Here is a 10,282-nt window from a genome sequence, read left to right as displayed (position 1 = left end):
ATCATATCTTAACCCTATCTCCACAACTCTGTGTACCATGTCAAACGTAAATGTAATGTAAATGTAAATGATGAAACCATAATCGATTTATCTTGTTTTACTAATCATTGTACATGTTTGTCATTTGCTTCCCAGAGGGCATCCTGAACAACGCCAGGGACTCCAGTGTGATGGACACACTTCCCCTCAACGGTAACCATGCCAACAACTACAGCATGGCCAGCAGCGAGTATCTAAGCGACTGCGTCCAGATTCTGGACCGCAGCGGGGGCTACAGTACCCATGGCAACCACAAGGAGACAACCCTGGAGAAGAAGATCCTGAAAGAACTCACCTCCAACTACATCCCGTCCTACCTCAACAACCACGAGAGATCTACCACTGAGCGCAACCACAATCTGATGAACAAGCTGGTCAACAGCAGCATGGCCAACGGAGGTGACTCACTGACAGATTGGGTGGCTGAGTGAGTGAGTGAGTGAGTGAGTGAGTGAGTGAGTGAGTGAGTGAGTGAGTGAGTGAGTGAGTGAGTGAGTGAGTGAGTGAGTGAGTGAGTGAGTGAGTGAGTGAGTGGCTGAGTGGCTGAGTGGCTGAGTGAGTGAGTGAGTGAGTGAGTGAGTGAGCGAGTGAGTGAGTGAGTGAGTGAGTGAGTGAGTGGCTGAGTGAGTGAGTGGCTGAGTGAGTGAGTGGCTGAGTGAGTGGCTGAGTGAGTGGCTGAGTGAGTGGCTGAGTGAGTGGCTGAGTGAGTGGAGTGAGTGAGTGAGTGAGTGAGTGAGTGAGTGAGTGAGTGAGTGAGTGAGTGAGTGAGTGAGTGAGTGAGTGAGTGGGTGGTAGGCTGGTTGCTTGGTTAGTCTGGTCTCTCCACACAGTACATCTCTAAGCCATCTCTTCCACTCTGGTCCTCTTAGGCGGCCTGGTTGGCGGCAGTAGCAGCAGCAGCAGCAGCAGCAGTGGTGTTGGTGGTGGCATGGGTGGCATGGGTGGCAGTAAAGAGGACAACAGCCCCATGGTGCTGGACAACCCTCCAGCCTTCCCTCACGAAGAGAACCTGGGCTTGGAGATCATCAGGGAAGAGTCCAACGCCCCGCTCCTCCCCCCGCGGCCTCCACCTCCGGACAGCCACCCCCCGCCTCCGCCGCCTCCCCACAGCTTCGCCAGGCCCCGTCGCGTCCCCCAGGAGACCAGCGAGAGCTTCTTTCCCCTGCTGACCAACGAGCACACCGACGAACACGCTCACTCGCCCAGCCACAGGGACTCGCTCTACACCAGCATGCCGGTGCTGACGGACCTTCCCGATGGACAGATGAACGGTTTAACAGACGGAGAGGAGGACAGCTCTGGGGAGCTGCAGCCCTGTAAGAGCGCCACGGCTCCAGAGTTGGATGACGTCTACTACAAGAGCATGCCCAACCTGGGATCCAGGAACCACCTCCACGAGCTGCACAGCTACTACCACATGGGCCGGGGTGGCAGTGACGGATACATGGTGCCTGCCAACAAGGAGGATTCGGATTCGTCACCCGAGGAGCCCCCAATAGACCCTTCCCACCTGGTTACCAGCTTATAGAGCCAATCAGGAGACTCCTATTCCTCCCTGCCCCCCCCCTTACACTCCCAACCCTCCGATGAAAATAGTTCTGTGTTGTTGATTGACAGACTGAGCTGACCCACCTATGGCTGATGTACTGTATCTGATATTCTCTATGGTTTGTGACAATATAGGCAAGGTATCATTGGTGAAATGAGCGCGGGGATAACATCAGATGTATTGTTATAAATGGCACAGACTGAAAGGGTGATTGAACACCATTCAGGAATGGACCTGCAAAAGGAAGGATGGGGATAGGGATTCTGTAATTTTACCCCACTTGCTACTTAAAATCTGGAAACTTTGGTTGACCGTAGCCCTACAACCCCTTCCCCCCTTCAATATGGACCTCTCGCAGATAATATCTTATCGTCTCCACGACCACCACAACAGATCTGAACAAAGGAGCTTTGTCTGTTTGTCTGTCGGTTTCACTCTTAATGACATTTACAGGGACGATGTTTCTCTCTCGAAAGGGTTATACAGGACATTGAACCCTCCACGAACTGGCCCAAATAAGGCCCACGACCCACTACCTGCCAATCAAGTGGAGTGTGTATGATATTATATACCCTCACAATGGATCATCCCAATGACTATTTTACTACTGTAGATGACCCGACCATAACCATATCACTCTGACGTTCCTCTCTTCCTGTTGGTATGTGCTGAACTGGAACTGGAATCTCAGCTGGTGTAACATTCCTGCACGTCGTAGTGGCTGTGGCTACTGTGTGTCTGAAACTGAAAACAAAAGAGGGAGGATCATGATTACAACAGACTAAAAAAAACGGTTTTCAGTTATCGAGGGTTTATGACATAACCACACACAATTTCTATGTATTGTACAGAATAGGCTACAGATACAAATGTTGCATATGACAGATTCATGTTTTGCTTATTTAATTTTAAATTTTTTTGTATTTCTTTTTGTCATTTTGAGTCGCAAACCTTGTGTCTGTGGAACTGTTCTGAAATGTCATGATATTCTCTACTGATCACATGTAGACTGAGGAACAAGCTAGGAACAATCTCCCGTATCACTTTCTAAAAAACAGAGACAGTAAGCACCACTTCATTAACACACATATATACCCTACACACACACACACACACACACACACACACACACACACACACACACACACACACACACACACACACACACACACACACACACACACACACACACACACACACACACACACACACACACACACACACACACATATATATACACACACACGTCATCCTGGTCCTTTTATAGCAACGTCACTTTCACTTATATTTTGAAAATCAATTGTAACTATATATTTTTTACCACTGTGTAGATTTAAAACTAAAGGGAAATTATCTATGGTAAAGTTATCATGGGGGGAGTGGCTCGGCAGCCACACATATACCAGGGGACTGCTATGTTTGAATCATTCCAGGAAGTGGATATTCCATTAAGTAGTGTTCAAGATCCCATCCTTCAGAAGGCTGTGACCAGTTATGTTAAGGTTAAGGTAAGGGATAGGCTTATAAACATATACAAACATTTTAGGTAAAAAAAATAAAGTATGACAAGCTTTGCAGCTTGGCCGACAAAGTGACAACCCAATTCTACATCACAACCAAGGGTCGTTCCAGGCAATGGGATCTAGACACTAACATATCATTGGTTGTTGGACATAGCACTTCCGATCATGTTATTTCCCACAGAGTACCAATAGGCACAAAGGGGAGCCTGCATTAAAAAATAATACAAAGATAGCAACTATTTGAAGTGACTGGAGGCCAGTTAATATGCAGCATACTGGAGGCTAGTTCATATGCAGCATATTCTGACAATTGCCAGATATTCTTACCAAGTCAAATTTATTAAATGACCTGCATACTGGTCCAGACCTTATTGTACAGAACGGAATGCTGAGAATAACACTGTTTGAGATTCCATTGTCAGAATTGAAAACAAGGAAAATGCCACTATTTGAAAAGGCTGGGTCTCGCCTGTGAAATGCCATGATTACACCATGTACGTGTTTTGAAGATGTGAAAACTCAGCACACAACAGCACTGTCTAATATGGACAGCTAACGTTGACTTATTTAGTGGGATATTTCCTAAGTGTCTAAGTTTAGCTTGCACATGTATCCCACAATAGCCTCTTCCATGTCCCCAAGAGAGAAATTATTTATTTATCTGTTTATTGGTTTATAGCTAGAGAGCAAAACAAGCTTTGAGGAAAACAAGCTTTGAGCTTTGAGGAAACAAGAGATCCAGGCAGGGATCAGTGGCACTGAGAGCTTTTTTTATGATCATGATATTATTACGGTTATTATTGAGAATTATTTATTCTTTTTGTATGGGTTCCAAGTTGAATGATCTCATAACTAATATTTGTTGTAACAGTGAAAGTTGTTTGCCAACAAATAAATTACTGACATAGCTCTGTGGTTCTCTGTCTCTTGTGCCTCAAAAAATATTGGTTTGAAACTAAATACAAACTTTGTTTGAGCAGCAAGTGAAAAACAAAACATTGTGTAACACCCTCCTCATACAACCATCTTGCCATCTTGTCAAACTCCTTGACTCGTTTTATTATTTTGTGAATGAAACCAATGAGCCAGACCATGTTTTATTTTTAACTTTATTTTCAACTCCAAGCCTGGCTGATGCAGCTGTTTAAATGTCCTGTTGCATTATGTGCATTGCATTATCACACATTAGCAGCCATTTCTAAATCCTGACAGGCTCTGTATCTGATACTATTACAGGATGATACCAGGACCTGTGCCATTTCAGTCATGTTAAAGCTGCTGTCTCCAAGTTTGGAGGACTTCCATCCAGAGAAGCCAGAGAAATTCTGACACTACAATACCCGCCCCCCCAATCAGTTGATTGGATGGATATCTTAGACACCAATAACACTATGTGGAACACTATCTGCTTCTGAAAGTCTGTCATTATACCTTATGTATCACTATCCACCTGCTATGAAGAACAACTATGCGGAATTCTAACACAATACGATTTGTTTTAATGTCACGGATAGTGTCCCAATACCAGGATTAAGTAGGCCTACAGAAGCACCAAATCACATACTTCAATACATATTTAACTTTGGTAGAACATTTTCACCTTCCAGGACACATACAGAACCTCCATTTTGATACAAGAGCAATCAACCACTGTCAGCCTAAGCAATATATTCAATTCTGATGTTGAGGCTTTGTGTCTGTCTCCCCCATTAACTCATTGACCGCCGGGGATTAGACGGGGCCCCGTTCTAGCACTGCCACGCTTTAAAAGATAGGAGTGCGTCACCTTGTTTGTAGAGCTATAACTATATTCTATATTATAGCTATGGATACAATACTACGGCCCATTTGACATCACCTATCTATCGTTCAATATGTGAGAAATTATAAATGTTTCCATCCATACGTTCCCGTGTTATACTGTGGTGAATATAAGTATCGTTATAGCGTGGTCTGGGGTAATTCCCGAAAGGCTGAGTAATAGGCTTATACGTAAATTTGACTATGAACGTCGCAGTTTTTTGCCTGTAAATGCTATTATTCCCATATCAAATCTATATCATAGGTATTATGTTTCATCATGAATGCATGAAAGGGGGGGACGGGTCGTTTTTTGATGCTTTGATCATCACCAACGGCATAGGCTACGTTATGGAGTAACGTTACACACACACATGTTGCGATTGGAGTGAAGACATGGTTGGATCAACGCAGGATTGATATCATATAGCCCTTACCTTCACTAGGATGTACCCCAAAAAGAATATTCCAATTATCTGGTTGCGAGTTTCAGTATTGGTGTTGATCGTGTCACCAACATAATCCACCACACATCATGCATCGGGAGTATTTGACGCGTCTCAATCCGATTGTTATAACCGCTCCATTCGCCTGACAAAGAAAAGTGAGCCGGGTGACATTTGACCGTTGCACAGGCCAAGATACAAGGTTTCAAAGGGTGCTCGATACCGCCGTCTAGCTGGATGCAGCCGGCATTGCACTTTGGCGATCTCAGACTCATTCCCTATGGTAACACAGAGGTCCCCGGATGAATAATGAATAAAAATATGGAAAAAAACGAAAAACGATCAAATAATGTATATAAACGTGGTTGGCGTTCAACGGTTGTCGGCCAAACATGTATATAAACGTTGGCGGGATTGAGTTAAATTGCATACATACAATAATTTTGTATCTACTTTTTCTCCCCATTTTTCTATTTTTCTCCCGTCCCCAATTTCGTATTGTCCAATTCTACCCTCCCCTGTCTCGAACGCTGTTGGCCATGCCTCCCACAAGCCGGCTGCAATGTGGACGAAACCTTGTATCACGTGTCCCCTCCGGTACTCGAGGAGGCAGCCGTCGCATCTTTTTCACCTGCACAGCACGATCTCTCAGCGGCGAGGGTCTGCGTGGGAGGGACACGCCACCCTCGTCGCTTCCTGATTCTACTGCGCAGGCGCACCAACTGACCTGTAGGAGTCGCTGTCCACAACGATCCCCACCCACCAGCTTCCCACCCCCTAATACTGCCAATTGTATTAGTACGAACGACCAGCCAAGCTGGTAGCAACGCCGAGAGCTGGGCTCGAACCCAGCATCTCCTGCGTTGGTGGCGAGCGCCTTGCCCACTGCGCCACCTAGCCTCCCTACATACAATAATTTTGACAACATAATCTAAAAATCTAATTTCCAACAAACTAACTATGGCACTATAAATCCAGATAATTTTTATTTTGTCCAAGATCATAATTTTCAAGTTAAATAAAATTTCAAGTTTACTAAGTAAAGTTTTGGTTACATGCTGTGCACAAGTGAGCGTGACCAATAGATCTGTGCATATCCCCAAAATCATTCCATAGACAGTATTCCATAGATGGTATACCATAGACGTAATCAGGGTTGGCACCTGTAGTGTGTATGTGTTAGATTAGATTAGATTAGATTAAAACGTATTGTCATTATACAGTTCAACAAAAATTTATTTGGCATCCAACCAGAGTGCAAATGTAACTGTAAAGTGCAATAGTAATACAATATACAGGTGTACTGGGTATACAATATATAAATTAGTACTAGTGAATGTAGTGCTAATCAGATGTGTACAGAGTTGTAATATAATACTAATAATAATAACTTTATTTGTATAGCACTTTTTATACAGAAGTTGCAGTTCAAAGTGCTTCACAACAGTGAAAAATACAGGCATAAGCGAGCATAAAAAAGATAAAGAGGTAGCAAGGTATACGGTAAATCACAGTGTTTCACATTAGGATCTAGCATCCCAATAGGCCTCTCTGTTTACAGTTTAATTCAGTAATACAAATAATAAAAATAGAATAGACAGAGTAAAAAAAATGCGGTTTGATTCTGTTTTAAAATAGGCAAAACAAATTTATAGAACGGACATACAACAGGGTATTTAACATACAACAGAGCAGTTCATCAGTAAAAAGTGTGCAGTGTGGTAAAATTAGCATAGAAACGACACATGAATTTGATAGGGAGTGTATACAAGTAGGCAGGGTAAAACAAGTGCAGGTAAAGTACAATTTGTGTCAGGATGTCCCTGATGTTTCATTTAAATGCCTGAGCAAAGAAATTGGTTTTAAGATGTCTTTTGAAGATGTCTAGCGAGTTCCCTGATGTTTTTGGGAAGTTTGTTCCATAGTTCTGTAGCGTTATGGCTTGCTCAGCACCTGTCTGCATATATCTCACTTCAGCGTATATACACTGAATAAAAAAATCCACCATGTACCTTTACATGCCAGCATTCATCTGGCCACACCCCCATCCGCTTACCTACATAAGCAGGGGTGGGGCCACACACTCATCTCCTTCGCAAATTTCATCACAAGCTAAGTGCTGCTCACATGCCCACTTGACGTGGAGAAAAATATTAGTCTAAGGAAAGGAAGAACAAGGAGATACGTTGACATCATATCTTTATTTTCTCTCTCACTATTTTCGAGAAAATACGGCGATATTGTCTTCGTTACTGGAGTGTCTGGTTCATTCCGACCTTCAACGGCTTCTGACATGCCTCCCAACTACAATCCTCCTTGCTGCGGCTGGATGGGGTTACCCTCCAGCAACACAGCTGGACTGTAGGACGCACCGACTGTTGTGAGAAGCGGTGGTTTCCAGGTTGGGTACGTACTGTTTTGCTTGCGAGCTCTGGTTGTTGTTGATGCTGTGGGGGTTAGCTAACAATTTACGAGAAACGCAGACTCCAGGCTAGGGTCCTCTGCTCGGCTTAAACGGCGGTCGGGGGATCTTGGTCTGACGCCCATGATGGCTAATCTAGTGGGCCGCGCTAGGTCCTGGTGATCCCGGGATTCTAGAGCGGATTCTTCTCTGTCCCGTGCAGGCCCCATCTTTCATATACAAATGGAAGTATACCCTAACGAGGAAATGTGGGCATAGGATCTTCTTTATCGGAAGTTCCATGCTCAAAGGGACCCGTGTATGTCTGGATCACCGTTGACAACTGTGTTCTGACATTTCTTTTTTCTTTTCCCCTGTTAGGGGAGGGATTGGGACAGCGGCCTGTCTGAAGTGTGGCTTGTTATGTCATTGTATGCAGTTCAGGTGATAGCTGCTTAGCTTGCGTGCTAGTTGTGGACTACTGTGTTAGCCAGTCAGCTGTTAGCTGCGGCGTTAGCTCGCTGTGTTTACCAGGCTGGTATACGTTAGCTTGTTGCTATCAGCCGAATGGCTGTTAGCTTAATGCTACACTGTTGAACGTTTTCTGTGACTATAACATGCCTTAAACACTCTGACTACGACGTCATCTTTGACAGAGGATGTTAGTCGAACCTACCGGGAGCCCGGCCGGCGAGGACTGCGTCAATATGGAGAACCGTAGCGGCTGGGTGGCGCAGCGACGCTGCCCTCGTCGTCAACACAGGAATGCTGTGTTTAACGTCGGTGCCCTGTTAGCCAGATTGCAGTTCGCTTGGCCTGCGCTCACGGTAGGTAGGTCCCGACCGGACCTTAAACACTTCTTCTTCCTTCCCTTCTAAATGTTTTGTAATAACGATGTTTTCCAAAACGGGTGTTGCTGCAATACATTTAGGATACAACACGTGTTGTGTGTGAATTGTCTTGTCACTGGTATAGCTTCTCTCTCCATACAAATCGGGTTGTTGTTTTACATGTGTAAAAATGATCTGGTTAGTTGTGTTGAGAACATCATGTGTGTTCAGGTACCGTGAACTCACAACTAAGGGGGTTAATTAACCTATAAAGCTATGCTTAGTGACATATGAGTGAAGAATGAATTCTTTTCTCAGCCTGTAATGACAATGAACAGTGTGTTCACATATTAACAGGGTTACCTGTTCAACTGGGCCGTATCAAGGGTAAGGTAGGAGGGGTGATCCCTCCGGTTTCCCTGGGGCTTCCCCACCCTCCTCTCAGACATGTTGTTTACAATATATTGTGTCACTGTGTTTGTGGGGATACGATGTAACCCTTAGCTTAGTTGCTGGGGTTGTGCTAACCGCTTGAGAAACTATATTTTCCTAAAGAAAAGATTGTTTGGTCGCTTTTCGTGTGTGCTTATCAAGGCCTGTGGCCGATACTAATCGAGGATTCTGTATTCTCTCGTTATGAAAAACGGCGTTCCTCTTGCCATTTTTTGTTGTGATGAAGGGTTGTGTGCTTGTGATCTACAACTGGGTTAGGTTGGCCACAGAAGCACATGTGTAAGTCTGGTACCGGGGCTCTTAAAGGGGCCCTCTCTATTCTGTGTTTTTTCCTTAGTAAAAATCAGATAGCAGGTTAGCACATGAGCTGTGTGAAGCTGTTAGACACTTCATGTAGCTGACTATGACTGTGTCATGTTCTTTTTTGTCATTACATCGTATCATGGGTGTGGGGTCGTTAAGGGGTGAACTGGTAATCCTTACCTCCCCTTTTTGATTGGTCAGGGGTTAAAACCTCCTGTCCTTCAAGGTTCCTGTCACGTTGCTGTTCAGCACGTTACAGGGTAAGAGGGGGGGGAGTTTCCTGGTCCCACGCCCTGGAAGATTGGGCGTGTGCACCGCAGAAATTCCCCCGCCATAGAGTACGTCACTGTGCGCGTCTCTGTTGGTAAGACTTCCGTGAGTTGTTCAGGTCCATGTGATGGATCTGTTTCAGGGAGTTGTCAGAGCTCCTCCTCACGAAGCTCCTCCTCGGGCCTTCTGTGAGTTAGGACTCTCCTTCCCTGTGAGGGAGCCTCCTCAGAGTTCAGAGCCTCCTTCTCAGATTGTCAAGGTGAGTAGAACTTCAAAAAGGAGCCCTGCTCTATTGTGTGTGTATTCGATTCAATTCGATTATTGAGTGTGTATTGGTTCAGTGCCTCCTCCTCGGAGAGCCCTGACCCAAATTTTACATAGCTCAATGTTGCAATATATTCTTTTCAATCTATACAGCTCGCGTGGGAAGTCTCTCTGGGGATTTCTGTCTCCTCCCTATGGCGAGGATGGCTGCGTCACATGGGATTCATGTCAGTCTGTGTTTCTTTCTTTTTTGAATAAAAAGAGGAAGGTACATGAAGCACGACGGCTCCGTGTCGTTCTCTCAGGCGACTTGGAGGAACAATGTTTGGTGTCTTGCTAGACTATCCATTGATGTGTTTGGGTCTCGACGCATACATAGTGCTGGCTCGGTGTGTTTCTGTTAA

At 44.8% G+C, this 10,282-nt stretch overlaps 1 pseudogene across 1 annotated transcript in view; it reads left to right on the top strand.

Moving 5' to 3' along the window:
* Window positions 1-3,963, top strand: part of LOC311231632 (adhesion G protein-coupled receptor L3-like) — a 209,398-nt pseudogene extending 205,435 nt beyond the window's left edge. Inside the window, exons 12-13 of the transcript XR_014621060.1 lie at window positions 136-438; window positions 909-3,963. The product of XR_014621060.1 is annotated as an adhesion G protein-coupled receptor L3-like (transcript). The remainder of the gene's footprint in view (window positions 1-135; window positions 439-908) is intronic.
* Window positions 3,964-10,282: the final 6,319 nt, after the last annotated feature.

The sequence above is a fragment of the Notolepis coatsorum genome, assembly GCF_963971535.1.
Source record: "Notolepis coatsorum genome assembly, chromosome: 7".
Classification (NCBI taxonomy): domain Eukaryota; kingdom Metazoa; phylum Chordata; class Actinopteri; order Aulopiformes; family Paralepididae; genus Notolepis; species Notolepis coatsorum.
Note: the sequence above shows the minus strand (reverse complement) of the source record. Positions and strands in the feature narration are given on the sequence as shown.